The following is a 6,528-nucleotide window of genomic DNA, read 5'->3' as shown; positions in this document are numbered from 1 at the left end:
GGTAGCTTGCTGGGGTACGAGGCCCCTAGGTGGAGGGCCAGGGGGCACCATGGGGCCTCTACTGCAAGTCCAGGGAGAGAGGTGGACCCCTGGGTAGCTTTCTGGGGTCAGAGGCAACAAGGTGGAAGGACAGGGGTACCCTGGGGCATATACTGCAAGTCCAGGGAGAGAGGTGGACCCTGGGTAGCTTCCAGAGGTCAAAGGCCACTAGGTGGAGAGCCAGAGGGCACCCTGGGGCTTATCCTGCAAGTCCAAGGAGAGAGGTGGACCCCTGGGTCGCTTGCTGGGGTATGAGGCCCCTAGTTGGAGGGCCAGGGGGCACCCTGGGGCCTCTACTGCAAACCCAGGGAGATAGGTGGACCCCTGGTTAGCTTGCTGGCGTCAGAGGCCACTAGGTGGAGGGACAGGGGGCTTCTTGGGGCCTCTACTGCAAGACCAGGGAGAGAGGTGGACCCCTGGGTAGCTTGCTGTTGTCGTAGTCCCCCAGGTGGAGGGCCAGGAGGCTTCCTGGGGCTTCTACTGCAAGTCTAGGGAGAGAGGTGGACCCCTGGGTAGCTTGCTGGGGTCAGAGGCCCCTAGGTGGACGGCCAGGGGGCTTCGTGGGGCCTCTACTGCAAGTCCAGGGAGAGAGGTGGACCCCTGGGTAGCTTGCTGGGGTCGGAAGCCCCTTGGTGGAAGGCCAGGGGGCACCCTGGGGCGTATACTGCAAGTGCAGGGAGAGAGGTGGACCCATGGGTAGCTTACTGGGGTCAGAGGCCCCTAGGTGGAGGGCCAGGGGCACCCTGGGTCCTCTACTTGAATCCCAGGGAGAGTTGTGGACCCTTGTGTAGCTTGCTGGGGTACGAGGCCCTTAGGTGGAGGGCCATGGGGCACCCTGGGGCCTCTACTGCAAGTACAGGGAGAGAGGTGGACCCCTGGGTAGCTTCCTGGGGTCAGAGTCCCCTAGGTGGAGGGCCAGGAGGTACCCTAGGGCCTCTACTGCAAGTCCAGGGAGAGAGGTGGACCCCTGGGTAGCTTTCTGGGGTGAGAGGCAATTAGGTGGAGGGCCAGGAGGTACCCTAGGGCCTCTACTGCAAGTCCAGGGAGAGAGGTGGACCCCTGGGTAGCTTGCTGGGGTCAGAGGCAACTAGGTGGAGGGCCAGGGGGCACCCTAGGGTCTACACTGCAAGTCCAGGGAGAGAGGTGGACCCCTGGGTAGCTTCCTAAGGTCAGACGCCCCTAGGCGGAGGGCCAGGGGGCACCCTGGGGCCTCTACTGCAAGTCCAGGGAGAGAGGTGGACCCATGGGTAGCTTACTGGGGTCAGAGGCCCCTAGGTGGAGGGCCAGGGGCACCCTGGGGCCTCTACTGCAAGACCAGGGAGAGATGTGGACCCCTGGGTAGCTTGCTGGTGTCAGAGGCAACTAGGTGGAGGGACAGGGGGCACCCTGGGGCCTATACTGCAAGTCCAGGGAGAGAGGTGGACCCCTGGGTAGCTTCCTGGGGTCAGAGTCCCCTAGTTGGAGGGCCAGGAGGTACCCTAGGGCCTGTACTGCAAGTCCAGGGAGAGAGGTGGACCCCTGGGTAGCTTGCAGGGGTCAGAGGCAACTAGGTGGAGAGCCAGGAGGTACCCTAGGGCCTCTACAGCAAGTCCAGGGAGAGAGGTGGACCTCTGGGTAGCTTGCTGGGGTCAGAGGCAACTAGGTGGAGGGCCAGGGGGCACCCTAGGGTCTACACTGCAAATCCAGGGAGAGAGGTGGACCCCTGGGTAGCTTCCTAAGGTCAGAGGCCCCTAGGTGGAGGGCCGGGGGGCACCCTGGGGCCTATCCTGCAAGTCCAGGGAGAGAGGTGGACCCCTGGGTAGCTTGCTGGGGTACCAGGCCCCTAGGTGGAGAGCCAGGGGGCACCATGGGGCCTCTACTGCAAGTCCAGGGAGAGAGGTGGACCCCTGGGTAGCTTTCTGGGGTCAGAGGCAACAAGGTGGAAGGACAGGGGTACCCTGGGGCATATACTGCAAGTCCAGGGAGAGAGGTGGACCCCTGGGTAGCTTCCAGAGGTCAACGGCCACTAGGTGGAGAGCCAGGGGGCACCCTGGGGCTTATCCTGCAAGTCCAAGGAGAGAGGTGGACCACTGGGTCGCTTGCTGGGGTATGAGGCCCCTAGTTGGAGGGCCAGGGGGCACCCTGGGGCCTCTACTGCAATCCCAGGGAGAGTTGTGGACCCTTGTGTAGCTTGCTGGGGTCAAAGGCCCCTGGGTGGAGGGCCAAGGGGCACCCTGGGGCCTATACTGCAAGTCCAGAGAGAGCGGTGGACACCTGGGTAGCTTCCTGGGGTCAGAGGCCCCTAGGTGGAGGGCAAGGGGGCACCCTGGGGCCTCTACTGCAAGTCCAGGGAGAGAGGTGGACCCCTGGGTAGCTTGCTGGGGTTAGAGACCCCTAGGTGGAGGGCCAGGGGGCACCCTGGGGCCTCTACTGCAAGTCTAGGGAGAGAGGTGGACCCATGGGTAGCTAGCTGGGGTAAGAGGCCCCTAAGTGGAGGGCCAGGGGGCACCCTGGGGCCTCTACTGCAAGTCCATGGAGAGAGGTGGACCCCTGGGTAGTTTGCTGGGGGTCAGAGGCCCCTAGGCGGAGGGACAGGGGGCTTCCTGGGGCCTCTCCTGCAAGTCCAGGGAGAAAGATGGACCCCTTGGTAGCTTGCTTGGGTCAGAGGCCCCTAGGTGGAGGTCAAGGGGGCACCCTGGGGCCTCTACTGCAATCCCAGGGAGAGTTGTGGACCCTTTTGTAGCTTGCTGGGGTCAGAGGCCCCTGGGTGGGGGGCCAAGGGGCACCCTGGGGCCTATACTACAAGTCCAGAGAGAGAGGTGGACCCCTGGGTAGCTTCCTGGGGTCAGAGGCCCCTAGGTGGAGGGCAAGGGGGCACCCTGGGGCCTCTACTGCAAGTCCAGGGAGAGAGGTGGACCCTTGGGTAGCATGCTGGGGTCGGAGGCAACTAGGTGGAGGGCCAGGGGACACCCTGGGGCCTATACTGCAAGTCCAGGGAGAGAGGTGGACACCTGGGTAGCTTGATGGGGTAAGAAGCCCCTAGGTTTAGTGCCAGGGGGCTTCCTGGGGCCTCAACTGCAAGTCCAAGGAGAAAGGTGGACCACTGTGTAGCTTGCTGGGGTCAGAGGCCCCTAGGTGGAGGGTAAGGGGGCACCCTGGGGCCTATCCTGCAAGTCCAGGGAGAGAGGTGGACCTCTGGGTAGCTTGCTTGGGTACGAGGCCCCTAGGTGGAGGGCGAGGGGGCACCCTGGGGCCTCTACTGCAAGTCCAGGGAGAGAGGTGGACCCCTGGGTAGCTTGCTGGGGTCAGAGGCCTCTAGGTGGAGGGCCAAGGGGCACCCTGGGGTCTATACTGCAAGTCCAGAGAGAGAGGTGGACCCCTGGGTAGCTTCCTGGGGTCAGAGGCCCCTAAGTGGAGGGCAAGGGGGCACCCTGGGGCCTCTACTTGAATCCCAGGGAGAGTTGTGGACCCTTGTGTAGCTTGCTGGGGTACGAGGCCCCTAGGTGGAGGGCCAGGGGGCACCCTGGGGCCTCTACTGCAAGTTCAGGGAGAGAGGTGGACCCCTGGGTAGCTTCCTGGGGTCAGAGTCCCCTAGGTGGAGGGCCAGGAGGTACCCTAGGGCCTCTACTGCAAGTCCAGGGAGAGAGGTGGACCCCTGGGTAGCTTACTGGGGTGAGAGGCAATTAGGTGGAGGGCCAGGAGGTACCCTAGGGCCTCTACTGCAAGTCCAGGGAGAGAGGTGGACCCCTGGGTAGCTTGCTGGGGTCAGAGGCAACTAGGTGGAGGGCCAGGGGGCACCCTAGGGTCTACACTGCAAGTCCAGGGAGAGAGGTGGACCCCTGGGTAGCTTCCTAAGGTCAGAGGCCCCTAGGCGGAGGGCCAGTGGGCACCCTGTGGCCTATCCTGCAAATCCAGGGAGAGAGGTGGACCCCTGGGTAGCTTCCTAAGGTCAGAGGCCCCTAGGCGGAGGGCCAGGGGGCACCCTGGGGCCTCTACTGCAAGTCCAGGGAGAGAGGTGGACCCATGGGTAGCTTACTGGGGTCAGAGGCCCCTAAGTGGAGGGCCAGGGGCACCCTGGGGCCTCTACTGCAAGACCAGGGAGAGATGTGGACCCCTGGGTAGCTTGCTGGTGTCAGAGGCAACTAGGTGGAGGGACAGGGGGTACCCTGGGGCCTATACTGCAAGTCCAGGGAGAGAGGTGGACCCCTGGGTAGCTTCCTGGGGTCAGAGTCCCCTAGGTGGAGGGCCAGGAGGTACCCTAGGGCCTCTACTGCAAGTCCAGGGAGAGAGGTGGACCCCTGGGTAGCTTGCTGGGGTCAGAGGCAACTAGGTGGAGGGCCAGGGGGCACCCTAGGGTCTACACTGCAAGTCCAGGGAGAGAGGTGGACCCCTGGGTAGCTTCCTAAGGTCAGAGGCCCCTAGGCGGAGGGCCAGGGGGCACCCTGTGGCCTATCCTGCAAATCCAGGGAGAGAGGTGGACCCCTGGGTAGCTTCCTAAGGTCAGAGGCCCCTAGGCGGAGGGCCAGGGGGCACCCTGGGGCCTCTACTGCAAGTCCCGGGAGAGAGGTGGACCCATGGGTAGCTTACTGGTGTCAGAGGCCCCTAAGTGGAGGGCCAGGGGCACCCTGGGGCCTCAACTGCAAGACCAGGGAGAGATGTGGACCCCTGGGTAGCTTGCTGGTGTCAGAGGCAACTAGGTGGAGGGACAGGGGGTACCCTGGGGCCTTTACTGCAAGTCCAGGGAGAGAGGTGGACCCCTGGGTAGCTTCCTGGGGTCAGAGTCCCCTAGGTGGAGGGCCAGGAGATACCCTAGGGCCTCTACTGCAAGTCCAGGGAGAGAGGTGGACCCCTGGGTAGCTTGCAGGGGTCAGAGGCAACTAGGTGGAGAGCCAGGAGGTACCCTAGGGCCTCTACTGCAAGTCCAGGGAGAGAGGTGGACCCCTGGGTAGCTTGCTGGGGTAAGAGGCCCCTAGGTGGAGGGCCAGGGGGCACCCTGGGGCCTATCCTGCAAGTCCAGGGAGAGAGTTGGACCCCTGGGTAGCTTGCTGGGGTACGAGGCCCCTAGGTGGAGGGCCAGGGGGCACCATGGGGCCTCTACTGCAAGTCCAGGGAGAGAGGTGGACCCCTGGGTAGCTTTCTGGGGTCAGAGGCAACAAGGTGGAAGGACAGGGGTACCCTGGGGCATATACTGCAAGTCCAGGGAGAGAGGTGGACCCCTGGGTAGCTTCCAGAGGTCAACGGCCACTAGGTGGAGAGCCAGGGGGCACCCTGGGGCTTATCCTGCAAGTCCAAGGAGAGAGGTGGACCACTGGGTCGCTTGCTGGGGTATGAGGCCCCTAGTTGGAGGGCCAGGGGGCACCCTGGGGCCTCTACTGCAAACCCAGGGAGAGAGGTGGACCCCTGGTTAGCTTGCTTAGGTCAGAGGCCACTAGGTGGAGGGCCAGGGGGCTTCTTGGGGCCTCTACTGCAAGTCCAGGGAGAGAGGTGGACCCCTGGGTAGCTTGCTGTTGTCGTAGGCCCCCAGGTGGAGGGCCAGGAGGCTTCCTGGGGCTTCTACTGCAAGTCTAGGGAGAGAGGTGGACCCCTGGGTAGCTTGCTGGGGTCAGAGGCCCCTAGGTGGACGGCCAGGGGGCTTCGTGGGGCCTCTACTGCAAGTCCAGGGAGAGAGGTGGACCCCTGGGTAGCTTAATGGGGTCGGAAGCCCCTTGGTGGAAGGCCAGGGGGCACCCTGGGGCCTATACTGCAAGTGCAGGGAGAGAGGTGGACCCATGGGTAGCTTACTGGGGTCAGAGGCCCCTAGGTGGAGGGCCAGGGGCACCCTGGGGCCTCTACTGCAAGTCCAGGGAGAGAGGTGGACCCCTGGGTAGCTTGCTGGTGTCAGAGGCAACTAGGTGGAGGGACAGGGGGTACCCTGGGGCCTATACTGCAAGTCCAGGGAGAAAGGTGGACCCCTGGGTAGCTTGTTGGGGTCAGAGGTCCCTAGGGGGAGGGCCAGGGGGCACCCTAGGGTCTACACTGCAAGTCCAGGGAGAGAGGTGGACCCCTGGGTAGCTTCCTAAGGTCAGAGTTCCCGAGGTGGAGGGCCAGGGGGCACCCTGGGGCCTATCCTGCAAGTCCAGGGAGAGATGTGGGCCCCTGGGTAGCTTGCTGGGGTACGAGGCCCCTAGGTGGAGGGCCAGGGTGCACCTTGGGGCCTCTACTGCAAGTCCAGGGAGAGAGGAGGACCCCTGGGTAGCTTGCTGGGGTCAGAGGTTGCTAGGTGGAGGGCCAGCTGGCTTCTTGGGGCCTCTACTGCAAGGCCAGGGAGAGAGTTGGACCCCTGGTTAGCTTGCTGTTGTCGTAGGCCCCCAGGTGGAGGGCCAGGGGGCTTCCTGGGGCTTCTACTGCAAGTCTAGGGAGAGAGGTGGACCCCTGGGTAGCTTGCTAGGGTCGGAAGTCCCTTGGTGGACGGCCAGGGGGCACCCTGGGGCCTATACTGCAAGTCCAGGGAGAGAGGTGGACCCATGGGTA

This window comes from Danio rerio, chromosome 7 (genome assembly GCF_049306965.1).
Source record: "Danio rerio strain Tuebingen ecotype United States chromosome 7, GRCz12tu, whole genome shotgun sequence".
Taxonomy (NCBI): Eukaryota; Metazoa; Chordata; class Actinopteri; order Cypriniformes; family Danionidae; genus Danio; species Danio rerio.
Note: the sequence above shows the minus strand (reverse complement) of the source record.